The following is a 19,583-nucleotide window of genomic DNA, read 5'->3' on the forward strand; positions in this document are numbered from 1 at the left end:
AAAATGGCCTTTGGGGAAAGACGGGTGGTGGTTCCCAGCTCTGACGCACCCAGGGCACGGCTGGAACCCTTTGCCCCTCCAGCCGCCAGCTGGGCTGATGTGAGCCCAAGGTTTGACTGAATTAGTCAAATTTTGGCCGTGTGGTTTTCAATTTTCTTTTTGAGGCTTCTCAGCCTCGGCAGCGATGGTGTCTATCTGCAGGTTCATCGCTTGGGCGATTTGATCTGTGGTTTGCCGTGCTCGGGCTCCCTCCCGGCGCTCAGGAAACCTGACGGCTGCAGGTTGCCGCTGCCTCCCGCGCACCGGCTCCCGGGACAGGGCCCCGAACGCCGCGCCCGAGGCGGGACGCCCGCTCCCGGGGTTCACCCCTCGCAGGCACGGGGGTGAGGGGGCTTGGGCATCGGGCCCCCTTCCTCCGGGTAGCGCTCTGAGTTCAAGTCATCGCTGCTCCCCAGCCACGCCGCTTCTCCCGTACCCCAAAAAGGGCCGGTTCTTGACCCAGCTTGTGCTCCCCAATTTGTCCTGGTGCTAATTAAGCCCCTCAGCGGGACAGATCCCCACCCGCCTCCTCTTTCCAAGGCAGACCGCTCCAGGAGCATCTTGCCTTTATCCCTTTCCCTTCTTTTTTTCCCCCTCTTCTCTTTGATTTGCTTCCCCGTGACGTTGTGCTCTAGCTTCGGGAGAGCTGGCAGGCTTCCGCTGATCTCTTGGTGAGGAGGAGAGGTGAGATTTAAAGGTCATCCACCGCCCACAAACACCACCAGCTACCGAGTTTTGAAACGCAGCATCCTTCCAAAAAGCCCTCGGGTTTGCTCCCAGCACCTGGGCAGGCTTTTGGAGCTTACGCAGTGATGAGAAAATCCCCCCCCCCCCCCCGCCTCCTCAAATCATCCAGCGACCCCCCAAATGAGCCAAACGAAGCCCGGGCGGAGAAGGGGAGATGCCTGCCGGACCGGTGGCCCCCCCGGATGCTTTCGTGGGGGACGGCTGGCAAGCGGCCGTGGGGTCTGCGGAGGAACTCGCCGCCGTTTTAGGGTCTCGGCAGCAGTTGTCCCCGGTTTCCTCAAGAGCCCGAGGAGGTTTCCTAGAAAAGTCTTTGATTTCTACTCGGTGGCAACCGAGGCGAGCGTAGGAAGGCGGCGGGCGTTTGCCCCCCAGCCAGGGTCTCTCCCACCGGCTGCTGCCTGCCAGGAGCCTCCCGGGTGAGATTTCGGTTTGTGCAGCTGCAGGGCCTCCCCCGCCGCAGGGCGCGATGGCTTTTTTGGCGCAGGAGCCGTTTCGGAGGGGAGCGGCTGATGGGCTCCGCTTCTGCATCCGCAGCACGTCCCGCATGGGATGAAGGCAAGTCCTCTGGGCACCGCGGGGAATTTGGGACACCGGCGCCCATCGCGTTGTCCAAGAGAACAAGGGGTGGCTTTAACCCCGTCCCACCGCGCCCAGGGCTCCCGCCGGGGACCTTCCAGCCTTGTTAGCAGCTCTCGCCTCGGAGCCAGCCTTGATGAGGCTCTAATTACTGAGCTAATGGGAGTAAGAGAGCTGTACAGAAGGTCTTAATTTACACTTTGCCCGTTCCCCGGGCTCAGCCCGGCTGGGGGAGAGGGGCTGGGTCCCATCTCACATCTCTGGGTCTCGCATCACGCTGGCGAGCGAAGGAGAACGGGGACGAAGGGACGGAGCGCTGGCAGGGGAGCCGGAGGGAGGAGGACGCAGGGGTGTAAGGGAGGGCTCCCAACGGCTTCCAGGGCTCTGGAGTTTAAAATACGCTTGCCGAGAAGAGAGAAAGGTCAGGGGTTTCTCCTCCGGCACATTTCTTTCCGTGCCCAAGATGGGGTTGAAGCCTTGAGAGCTGCCGGCTCCCTGCGAGCCCCCGGCGAGCGCTGGCTGCGCGGGGAGGGGACCCGAGCGTCCTCCGAGGCGCTCGGTCCCGCATCTCTCCCAGCTCCGGCAGTCTGTCCGCACGCTCTGAGGGCTGGGGTTTTTTTTTGAAATGCCCCGGGGAGGGGCGGGGGGGAGGTGGTGTTTGGTGGCAGGGGCAGCTTTACAGCTTCTCCCACCCCTCCTTGCTCTGGAGCTCCTTCCACCCAGGGTGAGATGAAGTTTTAGGATGATTTAAGGAGAAAAAAAGGCAGAGACAGGTCCGGTTGCTTGCCCAACATCGGGCCAGCTTCGACTCCTTCGAAACTTTGGTTTACATCACACCAGGGCCTACAGTTATTTGTAAATGAAATAAAACAGCCTGCACGACTCACTGCCCCAGGAAAGCAATAAAGCCACGACCCAGCAGACCATAGGTGCAGGTATCTCATTATCTCTAGATAATTACCCGTAGATAATGAGATATCCAACCCCCAGCAACAGCGGAGTGGGCATAAAATTCCCAAGGGACGTAAAACGTCGCCTTCCCGCCCAGAAGATGGGCAACACCTACGTGGTGGCAGTGGAATTGCCATTGCCTCTCTGGCCCAGGCGGGGTGGGAGGGAGGCTGACCGGCCGAGAGGCTTTTTTCTCTGCTAAACCATATCCTCAGCAAGCTGCTCGCAAAGGGACGCTGAAAACAAAACGAATCCTGTTCTCCCAGGGGGAGGAAAACAAAAATAACCCTGTGGATGAATGAGCAGCACAAAGCAAGCTGCTGAGGCTCGGGTAGAGTTTGGGAGCTGAAACCTCTCCAGCTCCATGTCCCTGCTTAAATTATTGCTTCTGCATTCACACGCTGTTCCTCCACTTCAGAAAAACAAACAAAAAAAAGTCCTGGTGTTTCTTTTTGCTTTTGTTGTCCCAGTAAGGGAGCTCCCGCAGGAGGTTTCACCCTGCGAAGCCCTCGGGGGGGGACGCGGGGAGGGAGAAGCCGCGCAGCACCCCCCCCGGTCCCTGCCACCGCCGCCTTTCCCTGGGTGATGGAGCTTGCGGTGGGATTATTTTATAGTCCTGCAAAACACAGCCTCTCCCTTTATGCTTTTCCTTCTCGAGTGCAAAAACAAAGCCACCATTTGGCGGTTGGGGAGGTGATGAATTAGGGCTCTTGACAGCTCCCCGTGCCCTCGGCGGAGGGGAGGCTTCCTGGAGCAGGGCTGGCTGGAGCCTGGCCGCATCCACGATGGGGCGAGGCTACCAAGCACCCTCCTTTTGGGGGCTCTGCCCAAAACCCTCCCGCTGGGATGCTCCCAGGTGAATCCCTGGGACGTGGCCGGAGGGGCTGAGCCGCCGTTTGCCCCTCGGAGCGGCTCCCAGGCTGATGAAAGCCACCCAAAGCCGAGGAAAAGCACTCTTGCATCATGACGTGGGCTTGAAAGCCGGTGGCTGCAGCGCCGAAGCCCGGCAGCGGGTCTACGCTCGGCCTCGGCATGTCTGCATGCTCCGACCGCGGGGAGTCCCAGGGCTGGGGCAGCCTCGGGGGTGCTCCAGCCGCGGTCCCTGCTCTTTCGGAGGGCAGGACATGGGCACCGGGGTGGCTCACCCCCTCCCCGCCTGCGGGAGGGAAACGACCCCAAACCCAGCAACGCATTAAACCTCCAAGGCAGCCCCACGGCACAGCTTCTCCCCGGTGCCAGAGGAGCCTCCCAGGAGGAGGAGGAGAAGGACCTTTTGCTGGAATCCCATGCCCAGGAGCAGAGATTCCGGGGCCGGGGTTCCCCTGTGAGCTTCCCCTCCTTCCGCTGCCTCTGCACCCTGCCCTTCCAGCCCGGAGGTGTAGCCCCGCGCCCGGGTTTGTTCCCTGAGCACCCACCTCCGGGGACACCCCCAGCATTCCCCAAAGGCTGTTTTGGAGGAAGAGGAGGAAAGCAGGCAGGGCAGGGAAACTAGCTTTCTCATTGTTCCGCGTTCATCCCCCCGCGTGGCCCCGATTCCTAATGTCGGCCGGGGCACCCCAGTGACCTCGGACCGGGCGTTCCAGCTTTTGGGGAGGCTGGCCTCGCTGGCGTGGCCGTGACGGCTGTTCCCTCGCAGGAGCCTGCCGAGATTGGGGTGCCAGCCCCTGCTGGCCCCGCTGCTGGCCACGGGTGCCCACATCCCCGGGGATGGTGCTGCCCAGCCCCTTCCCTCCGCCTGGCAGGGGGCTGGAAGAGCCTCCGAGGGTCTGCGCCTCCAAAGGACGCCGTTTTTTCGTTGGCCGCTGGCCCCTCGCCTCCCCACGGCACTCTCCGTGCCAGCGGTTTAGGGTCACGGCGGTGCTCGGGGGTGGCCCCGGGGCCGGGCTCTCCACCAGAGAGTGGTGCGGAGACCTGCCGCAGGCTCCCGCAGCGGCACCCGTCCCCAGGGACCCCATCTCCCGGAGGGGAAGGGGCTCAGTGATCAGCGTACACCCGTGGCCAGGCTGCGTGGGGGCCGTGGGGTGCTGGGGAGGGGGGCTCTGGGGTGCTGTGCGTGCCTCCCCGGGGCAAAGGAGTCGGGGAGGGGTCTCTCCATGGGATCGCCACGGGATCGGGGGAGGACCGGTACCCATGGGATCCCCTGCACAAATTCGGCTGCGGCCGCAGCCCCCCGGGCAGGGGGAGCGAGAGGCAGCAGGGGAAGCACCCCGGGAGGCTGGAGGGGTCCCGGGAGGGCGCTGGCAGAGCCGGCTGGGCTGGGGCTGTGGGCTCCTGCTGCCGGCACCTAAGGAGCACCATGATGTAACTCCAGGTGAGCCTTGCAAGAGATCAGCCCGAGGAAGCTGCAGTTTCTTTGTCAGATTTGTTTACCTCTTTTTTTTTTTCCCCTCCTTTTTTTTTCCGCTCTGGTTGAGGTCACCCAGTTTGAACCTCAGCAACACGTGGACCTTCCTTCCCTTCTCCTCCTGCCCTCCCCTGCCTGCCCGGCTTACTCCCAGGGAGAAACCCTCGGCCTCTCCGACGCTCTCCAGAGCAACCGGGGGTTGCATTTCTTGCTAAACTTGTGGTTTGGCTGCCTCGGAAATGCCACTTGTAGCCACAAATGAACTCGATGCGATGACTAAGGAGGCAGTCCTGGCTTGCACGGCCCCCGGGCTTTTTTTGCCTTCGAAGGAGCTGGGAGAGGACGGATGGACCGAGGGACCGACCAACCATGGAGCTGATGGAGCTGAACATCCTCCCTGGACCTGCACCAGGTGCCGAGGCGGTGGCACGACACGGCACAAAACGTCCTCACCGTGGACGAAGGCTCCTTCGTCCCAGGCAGGGCTGCTGCCCAGCGCAAGGAGGAATGGGCTCGCAAGGGTCCCGGGCAAGCAGTCGGTCGCTTTCTCCACGGGCTCTGAGATCAGAGGTGGCCTCTGCCAGCTCTGGAGGCTTTTCAGCTCCTCAGCTGCCTTCAGGGACGGTGATACCTCCTCCGGGAAGGCAGGTAGAGGAGCACGGAGGAGGTGGGGGCATCCCTGGCACTTCCCAACCAGCAGCAGGGTCACGGGTGCCTTCTGCACCCCAGCAGCCTGGCTACGCATTTGGGCAGACGGGGGACGGCAGCTGACATGGAGCCACGGGACACGGGGACGGAGGCGGAGGTTGGTCGGGAAGAATACGGCCCCCGAGGGCTGACCTGGGCATCACGCTCCCCAGCCTGGGAGCTGCTTCCCAGCAGCTCCAGACCATCCCAGACCCACCTGGCCTGTTCCCACCTCCAACCTGCCCTCGCTCATCTGCGCCTGCCCATTCCCTTCCACCGGCAGTCACTGGTGAGATTAGAGGCTGAGGATTCCCAGGAACTGGTCGGGCTGAAAGACCAGCTGGCAAGAGGGGGGGAAAAAAGGGGCTGGTGTCCCGCTCCGGGCAGTGCCCACCCGCGGGGCAGCCGGCAGCCAGCGCGGGACCCGGTCGTGGGCTTCGGTTTGGAAGCGGCTTCCAGCGGCAAACGCCGAGGACGCCAAACTGTGCCCGTGCCGCCGCTGTCTCGGGAGAGCTGGAAACCCTTCAAAGCCTTCCGGGAAGCTTCCCGGCACTGGGCTGGCTTCGGTCCCGCTCTGGAGGCTGCTCTCTTTCCTCTAGGATGGTCCCGGGTGGTTTCTCTTCTTCCGCTGGGAATCCTCAGCGTGCGGCGCTGAGGGGGAAGAGGGCACCACGAGGGATGAAGGTTTTCTAGAGAAGAGCCGAGCTCGGCAAACCGAGCCAAGCAGCACTGAGCCACAGACCCGGAGACCCCCCGAGAGCTCCTGCGAGAGCCCCCGGGACAGGGGTGGAAGGCGTGGGGCTGCAGCATCCCGTGGTGGCCACCGAGCCCCCGGAGCTCAGAGTTTGCTCCACTCACGTGTGTGTGTGTCCCACCCACCCACCGAGTCGTGAGCATCGCTGCTCCCGAGCGACCCAAACCGCGTGTGAGGCGGGAGCTAAAAACATCAGAGCTGCCTTCCTCCCGCTGGGACGCCTCCGAGGAGCTCCACGCAGGAGGGGAACGTTTTCCCTCTCCCGGGTGGTTTGGCTCGAGGTCTCTCCGGGGGAGAGAAGCAAGACCATCCCCTTCACCTGCTGGGGCGGATCAGGGCTCGTCTCCTCCGCAGAAACGCGGCTTAGTCGCCCAGGTGGGACCAGGAGGAGGCGACGACGCTGGTTACTCAGAGTTTCGAGGGAATAACCCGCACGCAGCCTGGCCCTGGCGTGGCTGCGGTGGGGCTGGCGGGGAGCGAGACCGTCCTCTCCCCCCACCCCTGGGCTGTCAGGATGGGCAGAAGCAGGACACGGGGCTGGTGGCCGCAGACCCCTCCTTGCCCGGCACAGCAGCTCTTGGTCCTCTTTTCCTCTCCCTCCCCCTTTGTTTTGGCACACAAGGAGCTGCTTTGATGCCCTCACGAGACAGATTTTCCACCGATAACCGATCCTCGCGGTTGCTCCTGTGACTGGCCGAGTCATTCCTCCCGCAGGGTGAAATCCCGGCGGCTCCAGCTCCCTCCGGCCAGCTTGGGAATGGGGCTATCTCCTTTCCCTCATCTCCACCAGCAGCAAATAACCCTCCCCTGCTCCCGACCCTGCTCGAGGAGGGGGAGCAGACGTGCCACCCACCTCGCCGGTGGGTTTTTTTGCTCCCAGACCACCGGCTGGAGCAGACGACAGCGGGAAAACGAAAGACCTTGGCAACCAGAAGTTACTCCTGCACTCCTTGTAGCACCCAGGAGAGCGAGCCGGCGACGGTGCTGGGGTCCTGGGTGGCTTCGTCTTCCAGGAACTGCTTTTGGAAGCCACCCTCAGCCTTCTGCATCACGCTGCCCTACGGCAACGGGGTCCCCAGCTGCGTCGTACGGAGAAGCGTCTCCTTCGAGTCGCGTCGAAGCCGCCGGATGCGTTTGTCGGCCCCGGTTTTTACGCAGCGAGAGGCAGCGAGTAATCACCCCCTCGTGATATTACAGACCTTGGCCACGTCTGCCCTCGGCGTCTCCTTCCCGGCCTGTTTCGTCGGGACGTCTCGGGATAGCGGCTCGCCGAGAGCGTCCGCCGCCGGGGGAAGGATGCTCGCGGGATTCGGGATGCCTCCCTCGTCCGCCGGGGACGCGCAGGGTGCGGGGAGGCTTGTCCGGCAACGCCTCGTGCTCCCCAGCTGCTGGCAACGGGAGGTGGGGAGGGTTTTTTAGCGGGGGGCGATTACAACCGCTGTCCCCGCGCCTTCCCCTTCCCAAGGCGGCCCCCGAGCCCGTGTGCTCTGCAGCAGGAATGAAGGAAAAAAAACCCCAAAAAGGCCATTTTTCCCCCCTTTTTTATCTTGCGCCGAGCCCGCAGGCGCAGCGGGCTGTCGGAGCAGGAGCGCTCGGGGTTTCGGCACGGCGGCTCCCCGGCGAAACGCGGCTGGCCCGTCCCACACGTAGCACCGGGGGTGCCGCGGGATCCGGCCCCGGGGAGCCCGCAGCCCACGCGGAGCCGAGCAGCCGAGCCTGCCAAGCTGCCGGGGAGCTGGAGACGAACCTGAAGCCGTTCCTTGACTTGGGAGGCGGCCAGGCTGTCTTGGCCAAGTGTCTTCTTTATTCCCTTCCAGGCTTTTTCCGTGCCTGGGTGTATTTCCGCAGCGTTGGAGTCGGGTGGAAAATTACCGGCGATGCTCCGGTGCCAGGTCTCTGCCGCGGCAGAGGTGAGCTGAGGCTGTGCGTTCAGCTGGGGAACTCCTCGCCACGGGATGCTGCTGGGGCTGAAACGCCTTGAAAGCCGCAGCTCGATCAGTTAAGAAAGGAAACAGAAAGCTCTTAAAAACAAATACGTCCATTTTTTGCTTACAAATGCTTCTCCGGAGAGATCGCAGCCCATGGGAGAGGGGTTTTGGCAGCCCGACAGCTGCCTGGGCTTTGCTCCTCAAAAGTATCACGAGAAGCTACGAACACGTCCCAAACGGCACCAAGAAGCAGGCAAACTGAGGTAAATGATGGGCACCGACGTCAACAGCCCAAAAACCCAACCAAGGGCCTTGGCAAACAGCAACGGTACAGAAAGGCTTCGAAGCCGAGGAGGGAAGAAGCCGTCAAGTTTCAAGCTGCGACCTCAGGTTTTGCGAGAGGTCTCTAAGCGAGCAGGCGGCTGGTGGTGCTGCAGGGAAGGGGCCATTTCTAAATAAAATAAAAGCAAATACCCCACCCAGAGGGAGGACGGCAGCGTCAGCAGAGAGCTGGGGGTGACGGGGACCACCCGGGTTTGGTGCAATGACTTGGGGATGGATGGATGGATGGGTGGGTGGGTGGATGGATGGATGGGTGGGTGGATGGGTGGGTGGATGGATGGGTGGATGGATGGATGGGTGGATGGATGGGTGGATGGATGGATGGGTGGATGGATGGGTGGATGGATGGGTGGATGGATGGATGTGTGGATGGATGGGTGGATGGATGGATGGGTGGATGGATGGATGGGTGGATGGGTGGGTGGGTGGATGGATGGATGGATGGGTGGATGGATGGGTGGATGGCTGGACGGATGGGTGGATGGATGGGTGGATGGCTGGACGGATGGGTGGGTGGATGGGTGGGTGGGTGGACGGATGGGTGGGTGGATGGGTGGGTGGGTGGACGGATGGGTGGGTGGATGGGTGGGTGGATGGATGGGTGGATGGATGGATGGTGAGAAGAGCAGGGAGCAAGCTCTGAAGATCTCCTTTCTGCTACCCAGGGCGTGATTCACAGACCACAAGACCAGCCAGCCGAGATGCTGCTCCTCCAAGGACGCAAAAGGGAACATTGCAATCCTACTGTTATGGGAAACCACCCCTGACTTCAACATGCAACCCAAGGAGCCCAGACCTGGGTGCTGCTCTCAGCATGGGTGCAGCATCCCTGGGACCTGGGAGCATCCATCCCGGTGTGGGTCCCCACGGGACTTGCACCCGCGTCCTTTGATGCCTCCCGGTGCCTCTCTCCAGGCACTTGCCTCATTAGAGGATGCAGCAGGGAAGGTGTGGGACCCCCCCGGGCTCTTTGCAAGACCTGAGGGGATGCCTGCGGCCTCGGGGATGCTCGCCCGACCCGCTTCCCATGCCGCAGGGCTCCAGGGCAGCTGAACCGGGACGGGAAGGAGGGATGGAGCGTGCCCTGCTTACATCCAGGTCGCTGGAAATTCCCCTTGGCTGGGACAGAAGCAGCACAAGGCCATTACGCACCCCAGAGGGCCAGCCTGGCCTCTGCCCTCCGCTCCCCTGGCTCTGCAGCTTCAGCTTTCCTAGTTTTCTTCTGAAACTACCAATTTTCGCTGGTATTTGTGAACAGGTTTTGGGGAGTTTGCGCTTCCAGCCAGGCAGGGCAAGCCCAGGTGTTTGGTGCCCGTAAAAAGAAAACATCTGTTTGGCGAACGCGGCAAAGCCATTCATCACCTCCAAATCCCCTTCTTCCCACGCAACAATTTTCAGTGCCTGGAAAGAAAAAAAAATTTAAAAAAATGAGTGAAGCTCTTGGCTGTGCCCACCACAGCGTTTCTGGATGAAGACCTGAAGCTGGATCTTCTCCAGCCTGGTACGGGAGAGGAGGTCCCACCAGCCAACTGCTTTGAAGTTCAAGCTCACCTTCTTCATCCCTCTGTTACTGGGACGGGGACCTTAAGGCTCACCTGCTGGTTCCCTCAGCAGAGCTTTTCTTGCCAAAACCCTCAGGAAAGTTGGCTAGAAACGAGGTGGTGGTGGGAGAAGATGGCTTTACCAACTCGGGCAGCGGAGAGGGATGGCTGCTCTGGGCTTTGGGCTGAAATGACCCTCTGCCCTGCATCTCTCCCTCCCGGTACCCGCATCCTCATCATCTTACAGGTCACGGAAACCTGCGACAAGGAGGCTTTCCCCCGCTGAGCCCTGCCTCGGGGCTGCTGGCTGCCGTCTGACTTCCAGCATCGGGATCAGCCCTTCCCACGCGACGCCTTCAGGGAACCGCAGCTTGGCCCCGGCTGAGCGTCTTCCCCCGGGCTGGGGGACTCCCCCGCCACAGCTGGCGGCCAGCCTGGATGCCACCAAAGTCTCCGGGGACTTTCCAGGGCTGGCCCGGCTGAGCCCAGCCCGGCCGGGGTGGGGGCTGAGCGAGAGCAGCCAGCTGGGGCCGGGCAGCCTTTGGAAGGGCTCGCGCTGCGCCGGCCGGGCTTGGGGACGCTGCCCAGATGACACCCAGAGATCTCCTCCTCCTCCTCTAGCTTCCTTGCGAGCTTTCCCCGCTCTGCCTGCTCTCCTTCAGCCAGAAACCTGGAGACCGTCCCAAAGCCGTGTCCTCTGAGGGGCAGCTAAGCCAGCCCCACAGCGGGGCAAGCGACGTGACCGCACCTGTAAAAGCTGGAACCTGCCTGTGATGCTCCCACCACCCGGGTGAGATCCACGTGTTAAAAGCCCTCGAGAAGCCCCGATCTCTAATTACCTGCCCTATTTGTTTATTCTCTCTCTCTGGCACTGCGCGTCGCCGGCAGTTACGCAAATCCTTTGGCTTTCGCTGCCGTTTAAACCCACTTCCCAGGTATTTCCTTGGTCAAGCACTTCGATCGTACCATCCCGCTGACTATGGGTATTGAGAAGCCGCTGGAGAGATGTGTTGGAGACGGGAAGCATGGACCAGCCCCGACTCCTCGCTCTTCATTTCCACCGTTATTTCCGCTGGCGTGCTCGGTGTCCCCGTTGGATGACCACCCCCACGTCCCCGTCACGCCAGGTGGGCAGGAGGTCTGCTGGGGCACAGGGTAGGACGGCTCCAGAGGTGCCTTTGACTTAAGAAATCAGGTGAAAAGCCTTGGAGAGGTGATGTCCACCCAGCCCCTGGTCTCTGTCTGCCGCCAGAAGGACGCCAGGTCTCCCTGGGGCACTCGGCTACCGTGGTGCCAGCTGGGATGGGGACCTCCACGGAGCAGATGCTGACAAAACCCAGACGCACGAGCTTTGTCCTCAGGCAGGCAGTCGGTGGGCTGGGCTTTGCTTGGAGAAGCCCGGTGGCTCTGCCAGACGCGGCAGGTCCTGGGTTTTCCAGACCTTTCATCAGTCGGCTGGTGGCGTTGGTAAATCCCAGCCCAGGGAAATCCTGGCTGAGCTCTCCCTATTCTCCACAGTCACGACCCCCAGCGCTTTCCCACCAACGCTCAACGTTAGCAGAAGAGCTACGCTCGGTCCATGTCCCATCGGCTCTCCCGAAGGCGATTCCCATCTCAGGAGCCCACTTTGGTCTCCACGGGACCCTCTAGCCCCAAGAGGTCCTTTCAAACCCGAGTGACGATGATTTTTTTTGGAGAAGGCTCCGGTGCCCAGCGTAGCAGTGGCCATCCCACCACCACTTCATGATATATTTTTTCCCCCAACATCCTGCAGCAAGAGGGGAAAATTCCCTGTAGCCTTTGCTCCTCCTGTCCTACCTCAGGGCAGCACCACCTCGGAGGCTTCCTGGAGGGCTGGTCTGACCTCCTCGTTGCTCCAAGCATCTCCTCTGCCCGTGCCAAGCGGGTCAGCGGGTGGCTGTGCTCCGCTGGCTCTGTCTCCAACGGAGACGGATGCCCCGTAGCCAACCTCCTGGCCGCATGGACCAAAGCTTGGAGGCACCACCATGGCCTCCACGCTAGGCACGGCGTGGTCATAAGGGTCATATCCCCCGTATCGCCATCATCTTCCTCCCCCCAGAAGAAGTGTGGGCAGCGCCTGGGGAGGTCCTCTCCTCCACGTCATCTGGAAACACACCTCGGTACCACCCGCGAGCAGCAGTTCAGAAGCCCAGGGGGCAAAAAAAAGAAACCCCGCAGCATAAATCCATCGACTCCTCCCAAACACGGTTTTAATTATCGTTATTAACGCAGACTTTGACGGGAGGAAGGGGAGAAGGAGAGCTGGCCCCGTGCGGCTGGGGAGGCTGGAGGAGCAGAGGCAGCGCTGATTTACCCCGTTGGGCAACGCGCCTTGGTCTCCGGTTCTTCGCAGGGAGCAAGGGTTGAGAAACGGGTTGGTTGCGCAAAACGGACGCCAACGCGTTCGCAACCCGAAAACCCGTGATAAAGAATCCCCCCCAAACCGCACGAGCGACCCCCAAAGATGAGGTGGAAGAGACCACCCGGGGCTTCCGCCAGCCCGGCCGCGAGGCCAAGGAAGGGCAGGCGTCAGGGCGCGGAGCCTCGGCGGGACCGTCCCGCCCGCGAGGCTCCGACGGGAGAGATGCCGGCTCCGGGGGGATTTGGGGATGCCGGTGGAGCGGGGCTGGGAAGGGCTCGCCGGGAAGCCGTGGGACTCGGGGGGCGAAGCCGAGGAGCCGCCGGCCGGGCGGGGACGCGGCCGGCCGGCATTTTCAGCGGCTGAGTGAGCCAGCAAGGCAAACATTAGCAAAGAGCTCCCGTGTAAACAAACAACCAATTAAAAGATGAAGTAAATCTCCCAGGTACATAACCTTTCTATTTAAACACCGGCCGGGCCTGGAGGAGCTCCAGAGCATCTGACCCAGCGACGCCGGTGATCCATCCCCCGAGCTCCCGCGGGATGAAAGCAGTCGAGTTTCAGGGAGCGGCTTCAGCTTTTCTACCTTTTCCCCCCTAATTATATCATTCTTTCTGTCTTGTGTCGGTTTAATTCAGAGGGAAAACCCCCAGCCCCTTTGCTTCTGCATCCCCTTCCCGGCGGGAAGCCGCTGCCTCCGTCCCCGTCTCGGTTCCTCCACCTCGACTGCGCCGACCTGTTAATTGTGGGATTTAAGGCAGATATACGGGAAGCCCCGGGGCCAAATTAACCCAGCGGCGTTAATGGAGGAGTGGGAAGCGACAAGCAAGGCTTTACAGGGAGGGCAGAGATCCCCGGGGAGAGCTCAGCACGAGGTTTCGCAGGGATGAGGACGCTCCATCCACAGCGGGACGGGTCCTGCGTGTTTTAAAGTCAGAAATCCCGAAGGAGGCTAAAAACAATGCGTGTATGTGGGAGGGACGCTGATTTTTTTTTTCCCCCCCCAAGCCCTGTGTTTGGGGAATGCTTATCTTCGCTTTAAAGACTCAGGGTGGTTTGGCCTTCACGCCTTACGCCAGCAGGACGGAGCGAGCACAGCTGCTGCCTACAACAGGAGCTGGGAAAAACACCGAGGAAAAGCAGTGGATTTCGCAAAACTCACCTTTGGGCAGGGCAAGCCGGGAGCGCAGCTCACCCCCCTCGCCGGAGCCGCTCGCCGCGTCCCCGTCTGTAACTGCCGTGGCAGCAAGAGCAGATAAAGCGGCGTTCGCTCCGCTGGTAGCCAAAGGGGATGCTCAGTAGCCACGTGCCGGGAGATTTGACCGTGGGTTCGGTCCCCTACGGCGATCGAGCCCCACAGCCGCAGCTCCCTCCCCTCAGCACCCAAAGCCCGGGAGCCACCAGACCCCGCGTCCGCTCTCGGTCTTCCCCGCGCAGCCGCTCTGCTGATTCAGCACAGCCTCTAATCCCAGGCTTAACTTTAAGCCCGGCTTCGGGTCCCGCAGAGGACAGCAAGCCTTTTCCCGGGCAGAAAGCCGTCCGACACCCCAGCCGAGGTCACGGCCCAAGTTACACCGACCCTTTCGCGGGGGATGCGCCGTCTTAATTAGGGTTGCTAATTGGGCTTAAATCCGTCCCCCTGCAGGCTTTCGTTGCCCGGAACGAAGCGAGGAGGCTGCGGCGATAAGGACGGCTACGGGGCCGAACGCTTATTTCCCACATCAGCCCGATGCCAGAGCCTCTCCGTGCCACCAGCACATCGGGCCTTGCCCTTTTATAAATAAAATAAAATAAAATAAGATAAAATAAAATAAAATAAAATAAAATAAAATAAAATAAAATAAAATAAAATAAAATAAAATAAAAAACACCCTTTTATTTTTGGAGGAAGAAAACACTCAGTCGACGCCGGACTGGAGGCTCTTTCAACCCTCAGTGACAGCGTTTCATCTTGAATAAAAGCGGTTGTTATTGAGGTGCTTGGTGTAAAGTGGGGCAGCTCCCAAAGCACCCCGCTCTGCCCCGCTGCCAGGTTCTGCACAAAATATTTAGGGGCAGGGAGCAGTTGCAGATGCAAATAAAATAAATATCTCCTTATTTAGAGGCCAAACACGCGGATGCAGCCTGTGCTGCAGGCAGCGGTGCCTGTCCCCCGCCGGAGAGGGGATGGAGCGGGGTGATGCAGCTCGGACACATTCCGCATCTCTGGCAGGGAGTGGGTATCCCCCCCAAAACCCCAGGGCAGCAGGGATGCTCGGTGGTACCCCTCAAAACCCCAGGGCAGCAGGGATGCTTGGTGGTACCCCCCAAACCCCACAGTGGCACAGATACTCAGTGGTACCCCCAAATCCCAGGGCAGCAGGGATGCTCGGTGGTACCCCCCCAAACCCCAGGGCAGCGGGGATGCTCGGTGGTACCCCCCCAAACCCCAGGGCAGCAGGGATGCTCGGTGGTACCCCCCAAACCCCACAGTGGCACAGATACTCAGTGGTACCCCCAAACCCCAGGGCAGCAGGGATGCTCGGTGGTACCCCCCGAACCCCAGGGCAGCAGGAATACTTGGTGGTACACCCCAAATCTCACAGTGGCACAGATACTCAGTGGTACCCCCCAAACCCCACGGCAGCGGGGATGCTCGGTGGCCCCCAGCATCAGTCCTCCCCAAGCCCCCACAGCAGATGGGGCACCCACCCCACCCACCCAGGGAGGAATTTATGAGCAAAGAGCAGGGCAGGGGGAAAATATAGACCGATGCCAAGAAAACCTGCCCAGACGGGGAAGTGAAAGCCCCAAAGATAGCGCTCCCCCTCTTTCACATCGGGGCTTTCAGTAATCACAGCTGCTTTCACTTCTCCTTCGCCCCTCCGCCTGTTCCTCCGCCAGTGGGTTTTGGTTCCTCTCCGCTCCCCCACCACCTTCCCCATTTTGAGGCCGAGCCTTCAAACCGCTTCAGCTTTTATTTCCAGTTTTTAAACCGCAGGGATGCCGCCGGTTCCCATGTCCCGCGTCGGTCTCCGCCCGGCTCCCGAGGCGCGGTCCCCTCCGAGGAGCTGGGGACGGAGGAGGATGCCGCAGCCGTGCCAGGAGCTCTCCCCCCGTGGGAGGACAGATGCTGGGTAAGGGGAGGAAGAGAGGGGTGAGAAAAAAGGCGCAGAGCAGAAGGCGAGCTCTCTTTCTCCACGGCTTTTCCCAGACCTTTGACTTTCAATAAAACCCCAATAAATACAACTGTTTCATAATTTTTTTTTTTTTAAAGAATCAGCGAACAAAGCCGGCGCTGGAGGGAAGCGTGGGGCTTTGTTCTGCTTTTGGTAATTTTAGTGCCGAAGCACGCAAACGCCGGCCAAGGGTCAATATTGACTTTTTGCTGAAGCAACCGGCAAGGTTCATTGACTGGAAGCGTACGGGCGCTCCGGCTCTGGGCCGCACCCTGCCCGCTTCTGCCCTCACTGGGAAAGCCTTTCCATTTAAAAGGAATTCTCATATCAATGCAAAACAGCTGCCGTGGATAATCTCCCCCCACTGCCCCACCCCAGGGCATCCGGCGAAGGGACGAAGGGACGATGCTTCCCTCGCTTCCCGCTCAGGCAAGATCACACCCAGACCCCACGCTGGCTCCTTATCCTCGGATATCCTGGTCCGGGGGGCAGCCGCAGCCCCGGAGTTGGGGGCGGGGCACGGTCAGCGCCGTGCAAACACGACGCGTTCGGGTCTTAAATTATTCCCGGTTACGAAGCTCGGCTGACCCATCCCACGGCCTCGGAGCTGCTGCAGATTTGGGGGACGAGAGCCCCGGCAGAGCGAGCTGTGCTTTCCTGCGGCGGGGACGGGCAGGTTCCGGCTATTCTTTCGGGCACATGTCACCATTTTGCCCCTTTTTACGCCCGATCCCCCCTCCTGGGGCTTCTGCCAGCCCCAGGCTGAACCCTCTACCGGCCGCATTCCTTCGGGCTGACGTGGCTTCTCTTTGTTCCCCCATCCTTATCACACTCGAGTTCGTGAATCATATTTCTCCAAAGCTATAAACCACCCAAGCAACCCGTGTAAATCAAGCATGACAGAAAGCAGAGCCAGGCACAGGGGGCACGGCTCTCCTGGGGAAAGGCTCTTCCAGCCGTCCAAGGAGCCCTGCAAAAATAAATCCCTTCTATAAAGCTCTTCTCACTGCGCTTGGTCCCCCCAAGGCCACAAATTCTGCTTTGCCCTGTCCCGGCACGCTCGCTCGCCCTGCCGGACGCAGGATGCGGGGCGAGGGGGATTTTCTGGCTACCCCTGGGGTGTCTTTGCCCTCGCACTCGACGGAGCCCGGTTTTATGAGTCTCCACGGCGGAGCCCATCTCGCTGTACTGCCTCCAGAGAGCCCAGGAGCCTGTGGGCAGGAGCAGACTGATTTTTATCTTCGCTGCGATGACTACACGCCTAAAAGTCGCATTTATTCTCCATCTCCCCGGCCAGCACGAAGGCTTCGTGCTGCTTCTGCCCCCTTTATCCTCCGTTTTCTCCCCAGGGAAAAGTGAGGTACGACGCCAAAGCCAGGATTCCCAGAGAAACAAATGCCAGTCTCCATCTGAAGGATGACATGACATCCCACAAAAAAACCCAAACAGGGTGAGACCTAGCAGGGAACGACTGCCCGGATCAGATTATTCCTCTCGGTGCATCTCCGAGCACCTTCAGCCCCTGCATGACTCCTGACAAGTACAGAAACCCTGAGCAGCACAGTCCTGGGGAATTCAAGCTTCTAATTAAGCTCAATTACTCCTGGAAAACAATTTTTAAACTATCTACAGAGGCTGCTGGCCAGGGCAAGAACGCTGCACCTGCGAGCTTTAATTGTAAGGTAGCCACCGCCGAAGCCAAGCTATCAGCGCGGTTGGTGCCAAGGAGTCTGTGCCGAGCGGTGCCGGGTCCTTCGGCACCGTCCTTATCGCAGGCCGGGGCGGCTCGGCTGCTTTCTAACATCTCCCGAGCTGGGAGGGCCGGCGAGGCAGAAAAATTGATGCAGCCGGAAAGCAAAACCACAAGGGCAGAGGCCGGGACGGCCGCACTCCCTTCGGATCCCTTCCTCCAGCTGAAAATACCCGACGCCCAAGGGGAAGCGGAGCAGGAGCCTCGACGAGGCTCCTCGATGAAAACCTCCGACCTCCTCCCCAGCAGGAAGACGGCGCCGACCCCTCGGCGAGCCGGGGAGCTCCTCGGGGCTGCCGATGGCACCCGCTGGGCCTTGGGACCCCCTGAACGTGAGGAGAGACCTGCAGGGAGCAGGATTTGCAGCTACACCGGGCATCGTCCCCACCCCGGTTCGACGCGAGCCGCCGTCCGCGCACTGCCACGCCGTCGGGGCGAGCGATGCTACTTACCCGCCCCTCAGAGAGAGGTCGTGAAGTCGCAGGGCTGAGGACGGGGAGCAAGGCAGGGCTGGGGGCTGCAGCACTGGCGAACACCGCCGCTCGCCGAGCTCACCGCCACATTCTCGCTGGCCCCCACCAATTCATCACCCTCCGGCGGCCACCGCCCTCGCCCAGCAGCCAGCCCCCGCTGCGGTCGGGGAAGGAAAAAAAAAAAAAACCCGCTTCCTGCCGCCCCATGCTTTCGAAGATACGAAGCGGGCAGGGCGGCTGGCAGCGCCGCTGAGGTGCGAACCCCAGCTCGCTGCAGGCAGGTGTCAAATCCGGAGCCCCGGGGTGCGAAGCCGCTGCGCGGAGGCTCTCGAAACCAGGCATGCTGCGGAGACACGACGGCCGAAAGTCTAAAGGCGGGGAGGTTTTATCACTTTTTTTTAATTAGTTTGAGTTTTTTCTGCAATCTGTTCACGTGCCTTTATGCTCTTGCTGCAGGCTCCCAGGACAGAGGTGTGGAATGGGACCGGCACGTGGGATGATGCACCAGGTGACAGCGGAGGGGACTTGACATCCCGGGAGCCAACTCCTGACCAAAGCACCGCGCTTGGAGCCAGACCATCCCCGACGCAATGCGGCACCACATCGTCTCCAACCTCCTCCGGTGCCCCACGAAACCGAGCAGCAAAGGGATCGCATCAAGTTTGGGATGGGGAGGAAGCAGCCGGAGGAACGGATGTTCGGAGTCACTGGGCTCGGCCAGGTCTAACTAAGCGCAGGAACGGAGGAGGGCTGCTGCCTTAGCTGAGCTTTTGTCCCAGCTGTTTATCACTCTCAAGCCAGTGCTGAGAGAAACAGTTTTAAGCAGCATGAATGAAACTGCAACGCAGCAGGTTTCACAGCGATGCTGCCTCGGTCATCAGAGAGTTTCATGGGAAAGCGAAACAAAAAAATCAGCATGCGGCTTAAAAAGAAGAGCTGAAGGAAAAGAAAAAGCACACAGGCAGCACCTCGGGCCTCTCCTGCGAACCCGAAACACACACAAAACTGCAAGGGATGGAGATGTCAGCCTGCCTGCCTGCCTCGAGGAATTCATTGCTCGACACCCCTTCGCTGGCGAAGCGGAGCCTGGCCGCCCTGGTTCGGTGGCGGCGAGGCCGGCAGCACCCATTCGCCGGGCCTGCACACAGCCCTGGTTTTGAATCGGGTCCTTTGCTCGTCCCCTCAAGCCTCGTCCTAGAAAGGCATCGTCCCAAAGTCCCATCCTACAGCCGAACGACTCGCCTGGCGGCAGACAGGGCTTCCCCGGCTTCTCTTGCTGCCGATTCCCCGCAGCAAGCGGCCGGCGAAGCGCTCCTGCCCGCAGGCTGCCTGCGCCTACCTCGCCGTGGGTGGGGACGCGTGCCTGGACTAGGGCTGGAAGCGGCTCTGGCTTCAGCCCTCTGCCTCCAAAAAGGAACTTCACTGTTTCTGCTATTTGCCCCGAAGGAAAGGTGGTTTGGGCACGCGTTTATCCCAACCTGTAACGCTATCACGACCTGCCTCCAATCAGAAATCACAGCAATTACGCAGAGGATCATTAAGTGGCATAATTAGCAGCAGAGATGAGACAGACCGGGAGCCGTGTCCTCTACAGAGGAGTTTTCTTTGTGGGTTTTTTGGCCACTGTGAAGTGCTCCCCTCATTCCCTCAGGCTCTGCACAGCTATGCATTTCTGTTCCTGCCCCATATATTTGCAGGGCCAAGAATCAGCTCCCTTTATTCAGGCATCTCTAAGCTCTTTGCGAGCCTTTAAGCGAAGCCTCTCAACAAGCCTGAGAGGCAACTCTGTAGTCTTAGCGCTTTCTCTCTGCCTTACAGATCAGCCCACCAAGACTGGTGCCAGCTCCGCGTGCTACAAGGCGACCCAGCGTAAATCCTGGATCTAAAAATGCCACGTTACCCGCTTTCTGCTG

The sequence above is a fragment of the Phaethon aethereus genome, assembly GCF_964289735.1.
Source record: "Phaethon aethereus genome assembly, chromosome: 12".
Lineage (NCBI taxonomy): Eukaryota > Metazoa > Chordata > Aves > Phaethontiformes > Phaethontidae > Phaethon > Phaethon aethereus.